Source organism: Anomaloglossus baeobatrachus, chromosome 8 (genome assembly GCF_048569485.1).
Source record: "Anomaloglossus baeobatrachus isolate aAnoBae1 chromosome 8, aAnoBae1.hap1, whole genome shotgun sequence".
NCBI classification, from domain to species: domain Eukaryota; kingdom Metazoa; phylum Chordata; class Amphibia; order Anura; family Aromobatidae; genus Anomaloglossus; species Anomaloglossus baeobatrachus.
The window spans coordinates 48,241,440-48,259,772 of NC_134360.1; positions in this window are offsets into that span (position 1 = coordinate 48,241,440).

Below are 18,333 nucleotides of genomic sequence, written 5' to 3' on the forward strand. Positions count from 1 at the left end.
TATAAGCTGCTTTCTTCTGTTATCTAGTCAGTGAACTGCAGGTCATTCAATCATTACATAGGCTGAATGGTGGAGCATGGATCTGATGGTTCCCTGCTCTACTGAATGGTGGAGCATGGATCTGATGGTTCCCTGCTCTACTGAATGGTGGAGCAAGGATCTGATGGTTCCCTGCTCTACTGAATGATGGAGCATGGATCTGATGGTTCCCTGCTCTACTGAATAGTGGAGCATGGATCTGATGGTTCCCTGCTCTACTGAATGGTGGAGCAAGGATCTGATGCTTCCCTGCTCTACTGAATGGTGGAGCAAGGATCTGATGCTTCCCTGCTCCACTGAATGGTGGAGCAAGGATCTGATGCTTCCCTGCTCTACTGAATGGTGGAGCAAGGATCTGATGCTTCCCTGCTCCACTGAATGGTGGAGCATGGATATGATGGTTCCCTGCTCTACTGAATGGTGGAGCAAGGATCTGATGCTTCCCTGCTCTACTGAATAGTGGAGCATGGATCTGATGGTTCCCTGCTCTACTGAATGATGGAGCATGGATCTGATGGTTCCCTGCACTACTGAATAGTGGAGCATGGATCTGATGGTTCCCTGCTCTACTGAATGGTGGAGCAAGGATCTGATGCTTCCCTGCTCTACTGAATGGTGGAGCAAGGATCTGATGCTTCCCTGCTCTACTGAATGGTGGAGCAAGGATCTGATGCTTCCCTGCTCTACTGAATGGTGGAGCATGGATCTGATGGTTCCCTGCTCTACTGAATAGTGGAGCATAGATCTGATGGTTCCCTGCTCTACTGAATGGTGGAACATGGATCTGATGGTTCCCTGCTCTACTGAATGATGGAGCATGGATCTGATGGTTCCCTGCTCTACTGAATAGTGGAGCATGGATCTGATGGTTCCCTGCTCTACTGAATGGTGGAGCAAGGATCTGATGCTTCCCTGCTCTACTGAATGGTGGAGCAAGGATCTGATGCTTCCCTGCTCTACTGAATGGTGGAGCAAGGATCTGATGCTTCCCTGCTCTACTGAATGGTGGAGCAAGGATCTGATGCTTCCCTGCTCTACTGAATGATGGAGCAAGGATCTGATGCTTCCCTGCTCTACTGAATGGTGGAGCAAGGATCTGATGCTTCCCTGCTCTACTGAATGGTGGAGCAAGGATCTGAGGGTTCCCTGCTCTACTGAATAGTGGAACATGGATCTGATGGTTCCCTGCTCCACTGAATGGTGGAGCATGGATATGATGGTTCTCTGCTCTACTGAATGGTGGAGCATGGATCTGATGGTTCCCTGCTCTACTGAATGATGGAGCATGGATCTGATGGTTCCCTGCTCTACTGAATGGTGGAGCAAGGATCTGATGCTTCCCTGCTCTACTGAATGGTGGAGCAAGGATCTGATGCTTCCCTGCTCTACTGAATGGTGGAGCAAGGATCTGATGCTTCCCTGCTCTACTGAATGGTGGAGCAAGGATCTGAGGGTTCCCTGCTCTACTGAATGGTGGAGCATGGATCTGATGCTTCCCTGCTCTACTGAATGGTGGAGCAAGGATCTGATGATTCCCTGCTCTACTGAATGGTGGAGCAAGGATCTGATGGTTCCCTGCTCTACTGAATGGTGGAGCAAGGATCTGATGCTTCCCTGCTCTACTGAATGGTGGAGCAAGGATCTGATGCTTCCCTGCTCTACTGAATGGTGGAGCAAGGATCTGATGCTTCCCTGCTCTACTGAATGGTGGAGCAAGGATCTGATGCTTCCCTGCTCTACTGAATGGTGGAGCAAGGATCTGATGCTTCCCTGCTCTACTGAATGGTGGAGCATGGATCTGATGCTTCCCTGCTCTACTGAATGGTGGAGCAAGGATCTGATGATTCCCTGCTCTACTGAATGGTGGAGCAAGGATCTGATGCTTCCCTGCTCTACTGAATGATGGAGCATGGATCTGATGCTTCCCTGCTCTACTGAATAGTGGAGCATGGATCTGATGATTCCCTGCTCTACTGAATGGTGGAGCAAGGATCTGATGCTTCCCTGCTCTACTGAATGATGGAGCATGGATCTGATGGTTCCCTGCTCTACTGAATGGTGGAGCATGGATCTGATGCTTCCCTGCTCTACTGAATGGTGGAGCATGGATCTGATGGTTCCCTGCTCTACTGAATAGTGGAGCATGGATCTGATGGTTCCCTGCTCTACTGAATGGTGGAGCATGGATCTGATGCTTCCCTGCTCTACTGAATGATGGAGCATGGATCTGATGATTCCCTGCTCTACTGAATAGTGGAGCATGGATCTGATGGTTCCCTGCTCTACTGAATGGTGGAGCATGGATCTGATGGTTCCCTGCTCTACTGAATAGTGGAGCATGGATCTGATGGTTCCCTGCTCTACTGAATGGTGGAGCAAGGATCTGATGCTTCCCTGCTCTACTGAATGGTGGAGCAAGGATCTGATGCTTCCCTGCTCTACTGAATGGTGGAGCAAGGATCTGATGCTTCCCTGCTCTACTGAATGGTGGAGCAAGGATCTGATGCTTCCCTGCTCTACTGAATGATAGAGCAAGGATCTGATGCTTCCCTGCTCTACTGAATGGTGGAGCAAGGATCTGATGCTTCCCTGCTCTACTGAATGGTGGAGCAAGGATCTGAGGGTTCCCTGCTCTACTGAATAGTGGAACATGGATCTGATGGTTCCCTGCTCCACTGAATGGTGGAGCATGGATATGATGGTTCCCTGCTCTACTGAATGGTGGAGCATGGATCTGATGGTTCCCTGCTCTACTGAATGATGGAGCATGGATCTGATGGTTCCCTGCTCTACTGAATGGTGGAGCAAGGATCTGATGCTTCCCTGCTCTACTGAATGGTGGAGCAAGGATCTGATGCTTCCCTGCTCTACTGAATGGTGGAGCAAGGATCTGATGCTTCCCTGCTCTACTGAATGGTGGAGCAAGGATCTGATGCTTCCCTGCTCTACTGAATGGTGGAGCAAGGATCTGATGCTTCCCTGCTCTACTGAATGGTGGAGCATGGATCTGATGCTTCCCTGCTCTACTGAATGGTGGAGCAAGGATCTGATGATTCCCTGCTCTACTGAATGGTGGAGCAAGGATCTGATGCTTCCCTGCTCTACTGAATGATGGAGCATGGATCTGATGCTTCCCTGCTCTACTGAATAGTGGAGCATGGATCTGATGATTCCCTGCTCTACTGAATGGTGGAGCAAGGATCTGATGCTTCCCTGCTCTACTGAATGATGGAGCATGGATCTGATGGTTCCCTGCTCTACTGAATGGAGGAGCATGGATCTGATGCTTCCCTGCTCTACTGAATGGTGGAGCATGGATCTGATGGTTCCCTGCTCTACTGAATAGTGGAGCATGGATCTGATGGTTCCCTGCTCTACTGAATGGTGGAGCATGGATCTGATGCTTCCCTGCTCTACTGAATGATGGAGCATGGATCTGATGATTCCCTGCTCTACTGAATAGTGGAGCATGGATCTGATGGTTCCCTGCTCTACTGAATGGTGGAGCATGGATCTGATGGTTCCCTGCTCTACTGAATAGTGGAGCATGGATCTGATGGTTCCCTGCTCCACTGAATGGTGGAGCATGGATATGATGGTTCCCTGCTCTACTGAATGGTGGAGCATGGATCTGATGCTTCCCTGCTCTACTGAATGATGGAGCATGGATCTGATGCTTCCCTGCTCTACTGAATGGTGGAGCATGGATCTGATGGTTCCCTGCTCTACTGAATAGTGGAGCATGGATCTGATGGTTCCCTGCTCCACTGAATGGTGGAGCATGGATATGATGGTTCCCTGCTCTACTGAATGGTGGAGCATGGATCTGATGCTTCCCTGCTCTACTGAATGATGGAGCATGGATCTGATGATTTCCTGCTCTACTGAATAGTGGAGCATGGATCTGATGGTTCCTTGCTCTACTGAATGGTGGAGCATGGATATGATGGTTCCCTGCTCTACTGAATGATGGAGCATGGATCTGATGATTTCCTGCTCTACTGAATGGTGGAGCATGGATCTGATGGTTCCCTGCTCTACTGAATGGTGGAGCATAGATCTGATGGTTCCCTGCTCTACTGAATGGTGGAGCATGGATCTGATGGTTCCCTGCTCTACTGAATGATGGAGCATGGATCTGATGGTTCCCTGCTCTACTGAATGGTGGAGCATGGATCTGATGGTTCCCTGCTCTACTGAATAGTGGAGCATGGATCTGATGGTTCCCTGCTCTACTGAATGATGGAGCATGGATTTGATGGTACCCTGCCCTACTGAATGGTGGAGCATGGATCTGAAGGTTCCCTGCTCTACTGAATGATGGAGCATGGATCTGATGGTTCCCTGCTCTACTGAATGGTGGAGCATGGATCTGATGGTTCCCTGCTCTACTGAATAGTGGACCATGGATCTGATGGTTCCCTGCTCTACTGAATGATGGAGCATGGATCTGATGGTTCCCTGCTCTACTGAATGGTGGAGCATGGATCTGAAGGTTCCCTGCTCTACTGAATGGTGGAGCATGGATCTGATGGTTCCCTGCTCTACTGAATGATGGAGCATGGATCTGATGGTTCCCTGCTCTACTGAATGGTGGAGCATGGATCTGAAGGTTCCCTGCTCTACTGAATGGTGGAGCATGGATCTGATGGTTCCCTGCTCTACTGAATGGTGGAGCATGGATCTGAAGGTTCCCTGCTCTACTGAATGATGGAGCATGGATCTGATGGTTCCCTGCTCTACTGAATGGTGGAGCATGGATCTGAAGGTTCCCTGCTCTACTGAATGATGGAGCATGGATCTGATGCTTTCTGCTCCACTGAATGATGGAGCATGGATCTTATTCTTCCATGCTCCATTGTATGGTGGAGCAAGGTTCTTCTCTGCTCTACTGAATGATGGCGCATGGATCTGATTCTTCCTTGCTCTACTGAATGATGGCGCATGTATCTGATTCTTCCCTGCTCTACTGAATGATGGAGCATGGATCTGATTCTTCCTTGCTCTACTGAATGATGGAGCATGGATCTGATTCTTCCATGCTCCTCTGAAGGCGGAGCGTGGATCTGATTCTTCCATGCTCCACTGAATGGTTTCTGATGCTTTCTGCTCCATTGAATGGTGGAGCATCGATCTGATTCTTCCCTGCTCCACTGAATGGCGGAGCATGGAAGCCGAGCACACACTTCTGCTCCACTACTCCATTTAGAACAGGACTGTAGATCCCGCTTCTCAGGGTTCCAAAGTCCCAATATAAGGATCACTGGGGAGCCAACCGCTGGGAACAATAAGTGATCCACTTTACTATTGATAGGAAATTACTTTTTTTTTAATTCATTAATTACTTATAAGGACTGTTCAATTATACCTAATCCATTCATTACAGTCAGTTATTGTCTCCATTTAAGAATTTACTCTAATTATAGCAAAGGACAAAAAAAAATAAGGTTGCATGGCCATGATCAGTGTTTGCAGCGTTGAACACAGCATGCCTCAGCTGCGTCCAAAACGCTGCATTGTACAGTACAAGCATAGTGGATGGAATTTTTAGAAATCCCGTGCCCACTATGTTTGTATTTTCCGCAGCAAAAACTGACCTGCAGAGCGTGTTTCCAGACCGAAGCATGTCAATTGTTTGCTTCAAATTCGCATGTGTCCTCCGTAGGGAGAACACAAGCGAGAGACTTGCGTTCTCCTGCAGAGGAGACGCTCAGCCCCGCAGGTCAGGACCTGCTGCGTCCAGGACACAGTGAGTCTTGATCATGGGCATATTAGTAGCGCCCCTGAAACCATCAGGGTGCTACAAGGTTCTGCATCCCCACAAGGATGCAGGGCCTACCCCCTTAGGGACCCAGAACCACAGTGCTAGTAACAACAAAAACCCAGGTAAACCCAGTTTTCCTCAACAATCCCCCATACAATGGTACCCAGCTAGGGTGGGACCAATGGATGGCCACCTAGAGGTGGAGCCAATCCAGTCCACTAGTTAATCAGGTGGGAGGGGCAGACTGTGGAGAGTAGGCAGAACACAGGAAGACAGTAGTCTGTACAGTGTACAGTAGAGAGAAGGGAGTAGGCAGTGAAAGGGAGCAGACACAGTGAGAGAGTTGACAGAGGAGACGGTCTGTCACGGGTTAACGGTGACCTGGTACCCAGGAGAGGTGGTTGCCGGTGGAGTACTCCCGGGACTACGCACCGACGGGGTACAGGACCCTAGGACAGGAAAGAGCTCCAGGCCGACCTGTTAACACATGCACAGCAAGGGGACCATCAAGGACCTTGCTAACCCTAAAGAATCCGAAGACTCAGTAGCATCGGGAAAACCGGGGACAGGACCAGAGTCTCCAACCCCACAGGGTTCATGCTACCATCAGGCGGACAGAAGTGGACAAACCACAGAACGGGCACCCCCAGTTGTTCCGTACTATGGGGACCCACTTACCAGAGACAGGTTCAGGGGAAAAAGATACTGGGACAAAGGGGACCTGGAGGCGAAACCAGCCGGCCTCGGGCAACCAGTCAACATCTACCAGCAGTGAGTAAACCAGTTGCACTGAATACCTGTCTGGACTCCTTCTTCTGACGCTCACTGCACCATACACCCTCTGGGGAAAAACCCTACTTGCGGAGGGTCTACCATTCTAGCTGCCAATACCACCAGCCCAGTAGAGATATTCTGTAGCGGCGGCTGCCTACACTTAGCCGCAACACCACAAGTGGCGTCACATGTGAACATTATCTTATTCTCCCCTGTAAATATCCCCATTACAAAAAGGGCACGGAACCGGGTAACGGCCACCATCGTGACTTTCCCAAAACCTGTACTGCCCGGAACCGAATACCCCATATCCCTGGGTGCTACACATTATATGAGGGCAAAGATAAAGATGCAACAGAAACTAGAAAAAGCATTTAAAGGGAAGGTGTCGTAAAAAAAAAAAAATTCAATAACTGAAAAAATATGTGAAGTATTAATGTGTTAATGTTTTGTTTAAATATTATTATTTGTTTTTAATTGAGCAAAATATAAAAAAAAATTAAAAAGTTTGATATTTTCCACTGTTAAACAATAGGGGGAGCAGCTGCTGAAATCCTACAGAAATCCCACTGTAGAAAAAGCTCAGATTACAGCTGCAGTAAAGTGGGCAGAATCTGCTCTCCTCGGTGTGATATCACAGCTACCCCTCCCAATCTGGGTGTTTACAAAGGAAAAGGAAAGGTGAAGTGTAGGGACACAGTGCGGTTGGTTGGTGACCACAAATGTCTAAAGTGTCACCAAGGACAGCAGGATTATCACACAGGATAGGATTAGATACACAGCTCAGCAGACAGTATCACACAGGATAGGATTAGATACACAGGCCTGCAGACAGTATTACACAGGATAGAATTAGATACACGGCTCAGCAGACAGTATCACACAGGATAGGATTCATACACAGCTCAGCAGACAGTATCACAGGATAGGATTATATACACAGCTGTGCAGACAGGATCACACAGGATAGGATTAGATACATGGCTCAGCAGACAGTATCACACAGAATAGGATTAGACACACAGCTCAGCAGACAGTATCACACAGGAGAGGATTAGATACATGGCTCAGCAGACAGTATCACACAGGAGAGGATTAGATACACTGCTGAGCAGACAGTATCACACAGGAGAGGATTAGATACACGGCTCAGCAGACAGTATAACACAGGATAGGATTAGATACACAGCCCTGCATACAGTATCACACAGGATAGGATTAGATACATGGCTCAGCATACAGTATCACACAGGATAGGATTAGATACACGGCTCAGCAGACAGTATCACACAGGATAGGATTAGATACAAAGCTGTGCAGACAGTATCACACAGGATAGGATTAGTCACACGGCTGTGCGGACAGTATCACACAGGATAGGATTAGATACACAGCCCTGCATACAGTATCACCGGTTCACGCACAGGCGGACAGGTAGCAAGAGGAAGGGGGGGATGAGCGGGGGTGTTTTTGGAGACGGTAGCAGCGGTGGTACTCACATGCAGAGGCACACACACACACAGCAGCGGCGGCGGGCGGCAGAGCGGGGGCTGGGTAGAGCGGAGGGAGGGAGTGTCATTGGAGATGGTAACGGCGGGGGGAGGGTAGGCGGCCCGTACTCACACATCCTGGCGGTTGACAGGGGTATAATGGAGCAAACAGCATAGCTATGAGCTCCACAATGATGGCGCTGATCTCCTCCCTCTGCTGTGATCTGGAAAGCCCAGGGGGTGCGTCCAGGTCACAGCAGACGCCTACTGTAATGTTACTGCATGGGGTTGGATCCCAACTACTGTTCTCTATGCACAGGGGCTGCCATAAAGGAGTGAGTAACTGTCGTTACACACACAGCAAATCCAGCATGGCAGCCCCCAGTGCCTTCAGTAAAATTAGAATTAAATAAAAACTAAATAAGCGGTGATTTTAATTTTGTATTAAAAATACTTGATTTCATAATCACTATTTTTGATACAAAAACAAAAAAACGCGACACCTTCCCTTTAAGAAACTATTGAAACATCTGATGAGTCATTAAAGAGAATCTGTCATGCTGGTATTGACTATGTAGAGGGGAGCTGCTGTTTGGTGGATTGGTTGGTAAGATACGTGGGTTGGTTGTAGTTGTATTTCCTGTACATTTGACTTAGGGCTCCTGCGCACGTAATTGCTGAATATTCTGCAGCAATTTGACAACACATGTGCGCTTCAAATCGCTGCAGAAATACTGCATAATGAATGCAGTTTTTTTGTAGAAAAAAGCCGATTTCATGTGCTCTGGCTGCTGCCCCCACCATAGACAGAGCGGGAGCTGCATCCATAGCGCTCGGAACAATTGACATGCTCATTTTATGAACACTCGGATTTGGGTCAAAATTTTAGCACCCAAATCTCTGCGTTCATAAAAGCAACGTGCGCACGTATCATGCACAATCTTCATAGATTGTGCTGGGGACGCAGGACGCATGCATTTACACTGCAGCGCTATACGCAGCGTAAATGCATGTAATTACGCAACGTGCACACGAGCCCTTATAGTGGCTTATTTGGCACCAGTTATCTCACATCAGACCTTGAAGTTCTTGTTAAGGAGCTGCATGGACACTTTTGCTATAAAATTGACATGTTTTGGTGTTTGTAAAAATCTTCGTGTCATTAGCAACTTTGCAGAAACTTCATGAAAAAAATCCTCATGTGAGATCACTCTTCTGGCTCTTATAGCTATATATATATACTGTATATATTCAGTGACATGATTATTATGTTGTTTTTCATGTTTATTTGCCATTTACAACTAATTACATAATATTTGAGGCGGACGTGATTCTCAAATTAGTTCATTTCAGATCGTTAGACCCTGCAGAGCTTTCATCAATAATGCAAATATATGCTCATGGGGTCAGCCAGGCATTGATGTCATTAATTTGCAAATTAAATAAGGAGCACTGTGACATGGAGAGAAAAATAAAAAACACTCCGGTCTGCTTTACATTTATGGCAAATGCAAAAAATACTTCACATATTGGTAATCCTTCAGTTTATCTTATTGACTCTGCAGCTTAGTAGAATGTATATGTGATGCCCCTGGACTAGTCATGGCGTCACAGGGTACTGCACTTGCTGCTCTTTAGTGCAAGGCTCAACCCCCCATGGTTCTGGGTTCCCAACCTTTGGCACTGCCTCCATCCGCATCCAAATCCCAACAACATCTCACACCACACCCTGTCAGACACACCAGTGGGCTGCTGAGCTGGAATAGGGCTGCCCACCTAGGGGTCAGGCAGACTGGTGGGAGGGAAGGAAGGAGAAGTGAGGAGTAGAGTGTTAGCCCTCGAGAAGTGAGGAGCTGGGGAGTGGTGGCTCTCAGGGGGTTACAGATTGGGTTGCAGACGGTGGTCTGGGCCAAGAGGAGTCAGAGACCCGGTCGCAGGGTATTGAGGTTGGGTGCATAGACCTGGTCTTAGAGGACGGTCAGCAGCTCGAGCCTAATAACCGGTCCGGGACCGAAAGCACGGCGGCGTACAGAACCCTAGGTCAGGGAGTAGCTTCAGGCAACCCGGCAATTAACCTGTGGAGGATAGTGACTTTATGGACTGTCCCCAAGATGCTCAGAGATCAGGGGCACTAGCGCAATGAGGGGGATAGGGCTTTCCAACCCACGTAGACCACTGAAATCCCAAGCGTGAGCCCTTAAGAGTGCAGCTCCAGTACTAACAAGGAGGGAGCGGGGCCCGGACAGCTTTACGCCAACGGGCCACCAGAACACTTCTAATTTGTGCATGGAGGCAGGCTCCAGACCACCCGGCAGTACTATAGTGGATGAATACCCGGATGGGCTTCCTCAAGAGGGCAGCAGCACTCAGAGACTTGGTTTACCCTGTTGTCAAAGTCTGCTTTGCGGTCAAATCCTCACCATTACTGCCTAGAGTGAGTACATGGTCTCCCCTGCTTCCAACCAGCGCTGCGCTCCCCTGCAACCAGCATCCCACCATCCAGAGTCCCGGGGCCTCCCCTACCAGTGGAGGGAACGTCATCTGTCTGCCCCGCTCTATCTTCCCCGGGTACTCCCATCGGCAGCGGCAGTACTCCCCTTACCGCGAACCATGGGTGGCGTCACAAACTCTTATCCCCTGTAAATAGCCCCCTTTACATTTGAGTGGCTGCAAGCCCCCGGGTCCGGAGACCCTCGAGCCACAGCAACCCCGGATCCGAGCGGTTCGACCGCTGCAGGGGCGGCACACCTCAAATTTATTTGGCGTCACATATTCTCTATTGTTCCCTGTTACCAACCATTTTATTTAGAGTGTGAAAAAGCTCACTGGAGGGTCCTTTTGTGGAATGAGGGACTCCAAGATCACTGTTGTATGTCACATATTTCCAATATTGAGAACCTACAAACACATTAAAGCAAATCTATCATTAGTTTTCAAATTTCCTAATGAATATTGTCATTTTTTTTAAATAAATATCTTAGGGTCTGTGCACACATTGAGTATTTTGATGCAGAAATGTAGCGCCCCTGACTACGTTGGGGTGCTGAAGGGAACTGCATCCTGTACTCCAGGGTGCAGGGCCTACCCCCCATGGTTCCAGGTTCCCATCAACAGTGTCACTGACATCCGCCCTACAAATCCCAACCACACCTCACACCAGGGCTGGACAGACACACTAGTGGGTTGGTCATGTTGGAGCACGGCCGCCCACCTAGGGGTCAGGCAGACTGGTGGGAGGGGAGACAACGAGTACAGTGGTAGCCCTCAGAGAGAGAGGAGTGTGGGAGTTGGAGCTCCCAGGGAGGCGACAGGTCGGGTCGCAGACGATGGCCTGGGACCACATGAGTCGGGGACCGGTATTAGGAACACTGGACAGAAGTGTAACAGACGCAGTCTAGGAGGACTGTTGGCACTAGAAAGCCCAGCAACCTTATCGGTATCGAGCACGGCGGGGTACAGGACCCTAGATCGGGGAGTAGCTTCAAGCAACCTGATAATTCACCTATGGAGGTAGTCTCTTTATGAACTTTCCCCAAGAGCTGAGAGATTGCAGGCATCAGCACAACGCGGGGGATAGGGTTCTCAAAAACACACAACCCACTAAAATCCCAAGTGCCAGCCACCAAGAGCACAACTGCCATCCACACGGGTAGCGTGGCCCCAAAAACTTCAAGCCAAGGGGCCACAACTGTAAAACAATTTGTGCACGGAGGCAGGGCTCTGGACTTACCAAGTGACACTGGTGGGAGCGGGACCTGGACAGGCTCCCCCCGTAGAGACTGCGGTGCCCAGAGACTTTGGTTTACCATCTGTTTAAGTGTCTACTTAATCCGCCTGATCCACCACCTTGACTACCGCAGTGAGTAATCTAACCCATGCACCCTGCTTCCCAAGGCCAAGCCACCCATTCACCAAATCCCTACCATCCAGGGCCTTCCCTACCTGTGGAGGGACTGACATCTGGCTGCCCAATACCATCTGCCCCGGTGCTCCCATCGGCAGCAGCGGTAACCCCCTTTACTGCAACCCGCGAACATTTATCCCCTGTAAATACCCCCTTTACAATTTGAAGTGGCCACGAGCCCCGGGTCCGGAGACCCTCGAGCCACTGCAACCACAGATCCGAGCAGTTCGACTGCTGCAGGGGCGGCACAGAAATACATGCACTTTTTCTGCATCTCTTGGAAGGAAAAACAAAGAGGCAAAAACGCGTGTTTTGCTGCATTTTCAATGTGGTTTTGGACAGCAATGAATGCTATAGAGATATAATAATAATAAAAAATATATACAGTATATAGACACACAAATAGAAATGCAAACATATAGACAGACATATAATTGCCCAACCGCCGATATATAATAAAATTGCACCCTTTGAAGCTTATTGGACAGCTTTTTATAAAAAAAAAAACAAAAAAAAAAAACAAAACATGAGATCCCCTCCCATTTTTATAACCGGTAAAGTAGACAGCTGTGGGCTGATATTATCAGGCTGGGAAGGTCCATGGTTATTTGGCTCTTTCCAGTTTAAAAATAGCAGCCTGCAGCTGCCCTAGAAGTGAAGCATCACATTAGATGTGCCAATTCTAGCACTTTGCTCAGCTCTCACTGATTGCCCTGGTACGTTGGCAATTGGGGTAATGGTTTTTAAAGTTGATGTCAGCTGTGTAGTGTCCAAAAACACAGCTGACATGAAGCTCCGGTGAGGCATCTGTCAGATACCTCAATTACTAACCCAGTAAGTAGAAAAAAAACAACAAAACACAAACGAAAATGCTTAATTTAAATAAACACTCCCCGACTATTTCGATAGTTCACAATTTTATTTGATAAAAAAAAAAAAAGATCCCACACAGGTCCAACATAGTCTAGAAAATCCAACATAGTCCACAAATGGAAAGCTGAAAAAGGTAAACGGAGAAAAATATAAACAAGACACTGTTCCTCATTCACCGATTTATTAGAAGGCACAGTTCCCATGCAGGTCCGACGTCGTCCACCCGAATCCGACGCAATCCAGAGCGCAGCGTGCGCAGGAACATCTGAAGAGCAGTGACGTCACCACTCAGCAGAGGCGCCGGGTCTTGTAACTCGTGCCTTCAGTCTTCAGATGTTCCTGCATATACAGTATATGGCACATCACGGTTGTGTAGGACGGAAAGGACTTCAATAAAGTTAAAATTAATTTTCGGATTGCATCTCTTGGAGAGCTGTATTATTTCCTTGTAGAGACGGGTGATAGTGACAGCTGAGACACACAATGCTGCGCTCACAAGTTCTGATTCATGCTGCTGTTATAGTCACAGCAATTGATGTCCTCCTGACTTTACAATTTTCTACTATTAATAACATCTTCTGCTGAAACGGCTTAGTAAGAAAACATCCGTGAGTCATTATTCCAGAGTGAGCTAAACCTGGATCACAGTGGTTTGGCGGAGATAGGCGCATTGTTCATTTGTGAGACATTGCGAGTATCAGAGTGCAAGGATTTATGAATGTGAGAGTGCCACATATTTACTACAGACCCTTCAAAACTGCAGACAGCACTAGATAGGTGACCTGTAAAGCAAATGAAGAATACCTATATTATTGTTCAGGCTAACTGCATAAATCAGAAATAAAAGTTTTCATTCCCTGCATAATGCCTAAGTGTCCTAAGAGCGTTTCCTAACTGTGAAGTGTCCTGGACCTTCGGAACAGATTGCTCCTGTCACACAGTGATTGGTTCTAAACTTGCTGAATGTCACGGTAGCGTCTTATGCCTCCTTGGTGCTTCTGAGTTACACTGACAGGCTCGGGCGTCAACCAGCTGTGTGCTCATTAGTGATCAGGCTTGCAGGAGTTAATTTCTGCTAGCCTGCTGTTTACGTCTTGGATCACATGTTGTGGGACACCTATCACAGTCACTCCCCACCTTTTTAAGATGGAGGAGCCTGTCTTCCCATGCCGACTTTAGCTTTAGCTACACCGATCTATGTGCTGTTGTATCCCAGTCTTACTAGTGACTAGTACAAATATCCAAAAAACTGACCCACACATCCAACAAAAGTGAACAGGTGCTAGCCGAAAAAACATAGTAACTATAAAATGCATACAGCTGCCCACTGAAAAGCCAAAAATGTACAAGGAAAAATATGGCACTGCATTACTGCAAAAGAGAGATATTTAGTTTATGTATTGGTCAATGCATGTAAGCTCGGACACCAACGGCAAGGTATATCTCTGTAATCCGATAACCTAACTTAAATGCCACGGGCGGAGGAGGAGACGCTGCGCTCTCCCACTGCTCGGGTCCGGCTGCCGCTGCTGCGGCTGCTGCTGCTCGGTGGTGGCTCGAGCGGTGGGCCGGATCCCGGGGACTTGAGCGGCGTTCCTCGCCCGTGAGTGAAAAGGGGATTTTTGATTGTGGGGGTTTGTGATTATTGTCCGTGACGCCACCCACGGTTGTGGTGATATTGGTGACACCACCGCTGCTCTGGACGGGGATCCCGGGAGCGGTGACAGGGAGCAGCTTTGTTGTTAGTCCTCCCCTCCGTGGGTAGGGGGGTTGGCTGTCCCGGGGCCCGGCGATGGGGAAAGGATGGATGGCAGGCGGGTTACAGGGCCTGGTGAGGTGCAGGGTCGCGGGGGCAGCGCTGTGCCGCACGGCACGGGGGTACTCACTCAGCCAATGATGAAGACACAGTTCTCGGTAAAACACACGGCTGGATGGACGGGTCCCACTGACGGCTGCGGTGGTTTCTGCTCCCATCAGGTTGATGGTGACTGCCTTTTCCTGCACCTAGATACGGTAGATGGTTCCAATGGGTTCCCACCGGTAACCCACTCCCCGGCTTGGATATAGGCCGGAGGAGCCCCTTTTGCCCACAGGCGCTGTCCCTGAGAAACGGTTGCCTTGGCGGTGGTGGTGTCTCCCTCACTTGGTTGGACTGTTGCCTTCTGTCGGGACTTGGCTGTTGGGAAACCCAGGAGGTTCCCTTCACTAACGAATTTGGCAAATTCACGGCGACTCCAAGCCTTGCCAGGGTCCGTAAGCCCCTGCCAGATGGTGCTGACTTCTCTTTGTGTACCGGTCCGGTACCGCCGGGCAACCGCCCGTCCACAGTCCTTACGGTAGACTCCAATCGGTCACTCCTGCAGACGGTCACCACCGTCTGCCAACCTTGCTGTCTCGCCCGGGCCACATACCCGGACGCTGTCAGTTAGTTGCTCCACTACCACTTCTCCTCCTTCCACTTTCACCTCCAAAACTAATCTGTCTGTTTTCCCGCCTCCAGGACTGTGAACTCCTCGGTGGGCGGGACCAACCGCCTGGCCCACCCCCCTGGTGTGGACATCAGCCCCTGGAGGAAGGCAACAAGGGTTTTGTGTTTTGACTTCGGTGTGCCTGCTGGGAGTGTGGGGTGTGTTGGTGTTGTTCTCTGTGGCCCCTGGCTTGTCCAGGGCGCCACAAAAACATGGATGTTTTTAACCTAGATAGTGGCATTTAAGTTAGGTTCCCGGATTACAGAGATATACCTTGCCGTTGGTTCCGGGCTTACATGCATTGGCTAATACATAAACTAAATATCTCTCTTTTGCAGTAATGCAGTGCCATATTTTTCCTTGTACATTTTTGGCTTTTCAGTGTGCAGCTGTATGCATTTTATAGTTACTAGTGACTAGTGACATGCTTTGTGCATGGAGTTGTTGTAGAGTTCTCACGTCATCTCGTTGTTTCACCCCTGCTCTTATTTTCCTCCTTATCACTTGTTGTTTAATACCTCTGTGTGAGCTGTGCTGTGTGATAGTTTTGGTTTCCCCTGTTTGTCCTTATCTGTGGGTTCTACCACTCCTGTCCTCCCTTGGGGTGAGGGAGAGGGGGTTTTAGATCAGGGCTATCCAGGAGCAGGGCAAGGAAAGCGGCCCAGACATTGTCACCATTAGACATATCTCTCGGATCAGGGACAGCAAGGCCCCCTTAGCCTGAGGGCCAGTTATGGAGCCCCAGTCCCCGGTTATCCCATCACACCCCGTAATAGCTCCTCAGCCCCTCCCCTCTGGGTGATGACTGTAGCATCCAATCAGATAAAGGCTAAAAGCCACCATTCTCAGTAAAAGGGAGTGGCGAGGGAGTGATCAGGGCAGGGGGTACCAGACTATTCACGGTTAGGAACCTCCCCCTGGACACTTGGAATTCCAGTGTATGGCAGATGGAGTCGTCTATTTCTGGCTTATGTAGTTAGTGAAAACATCTGCACAGCCATGTTGTTGCTGCCTTATATGTTTCTATGTACAGCTGTCAGCACAGTTTTGCTGAAAGATTCTCTTTTCATCCAATGCCTTTTCAGCATCCACCATGATAGATAGTTTGTGCACAAATGTATGAGGACGTTCATCCTTGTTTAGCTCTGTTTCAGCAACTGATCATGTCACCTAACATGCTGTGCTAAATCTGATAGGTCTAAAGGCCACTTTACACACAGAGATAAATCTGTGGCAGATCTGTGGTTGCAGTGAAATTGTGGACAATCAGTGCCAGGTTTGTGGCTGTGTACAAATGGAACAATATGTCCATGATTTCACTGCAACCACAGATCTGCCAAAGATTTATCTCTGTGTGTAAAGTGGCCTTAAAGCAAGAAGATAGGTGCTCCGATGGGTGAAACCTGCGCTGATTGAATGAATAAGGAGCTCCGATGTGGAGAGGGTCACCTGATTCGGTCGTGCTGTTCAGGCAGAACTCCGGAGAGAAAGCGAGAATCCCGGCTGCAGCTCAGATTGTGGATACAACAAACTGGAGCCAGTAAGATACAAAAGGAAAATATAAAATAACGATCTTACCCAGCATTGTCATAGGGACAAGAGGTGTTGAACTATTACATTTTATTTATTTAGATACAAATAATCTAAATATCTAAATAAAGAAAATTTCATGTGATAGAGTTTGGGAAGATCATTATTTCCTATTTTCTTTCTAAATCTGATAGGTCAGCGGCTTCTCTTTGCAGATTTTTTTAGACTTCAGTAATACCATTAGTGGGCACAAAAAGAAAAGGGCCCCTGTGCAAGAACAGAATATGGGCCCTTTGTAGCACAAAAGCTCATGACAATGCACGATTCATAGTTACTTAGGTTGAAAAAACACCTAGATCCATCTAGTTCAACCTTCCTCCACCAGTTCTACATTTTGTCCCTAACTCACTTATAACCGACAATGTTGTGTACTGAGGAAATCATCCAGCCCTTTTTAAAAAGCTGCTTTAGTATCTGCCATTACTACCTCTTGTGGTCGGCATTCCACAGTCTGACTGCTCTAACTGTAAAGAACCCCTTCCTATTTAGCTGCCGGAATCGCTTTTCTTCCACTCGCAGTGAGTGCCCCCTGGTCCTTAGTACTGTCTTTGGAAGGAATAAGTCATGTGCCAGTCCTTTATATTGACCACACATGTATTTATACATATAAATGAGACCTCCTCTGAGAAGTCTTTTTTCTAAGCTAAACATATCTAATAATTATAATAATTTTATTCATTTATATTAGCGCTATTAATTCCACAGCACTTTACATACATTGGCAACACTGTCCCCATTGGGGCTCACAATCTAGAGTCCCTATCTGTATGTCTTTGGAGTGCAGGAGTAAACTGGAGAACCCGGAGGAAACCCACGCAAACACAGGGAGAACATACAAATTCCTTGCAGATGGTGTCCTTGGTGGGATTTGAACCCAGGACCCCAGTGCTGCAAGACTGCAGTGCTAACCACTGAGCCACCGTGCCACCCTTTTCAACCTCTCATCCTCCTGCCTTGGAGGATGAAATAGGTCCCCTGACCTCTCGGACCCCTGTACGGCCGCACAAGTTCCACCAATGATATCTCCACCCCTGATTCAGACACAAGTCCGTCCTTCACATTTGAAGCTAAAAACCATTTATTACAATGTAGCTCTTATTAGATCTCCATGAAGCACAAATGCATCCAAAGCACCAAGACGTAAGTCTCAATGGACAATTCCCAAACACCGACTTTATTTGTAAGTTGATAAATGTCAAAACTCAAAGGACGTCCTTTTTTAAGATATTAGCAGAAAAACAGGAATTGTCTTATTAATGAGTGTCGATAAGAGGGGTCTGGAGCATACAAAAGTGGCTATTCAGGTTTCAGTCCGAGGCCTGAGTTTGCCAATCACTGTGCCTGCTATACCCTAATTTTGGGGGACCCTTTCATCCACGTAGCTTACAAAGGCTGTCCCAAAACTGACTGTACATCAGAACAAGAACCCTA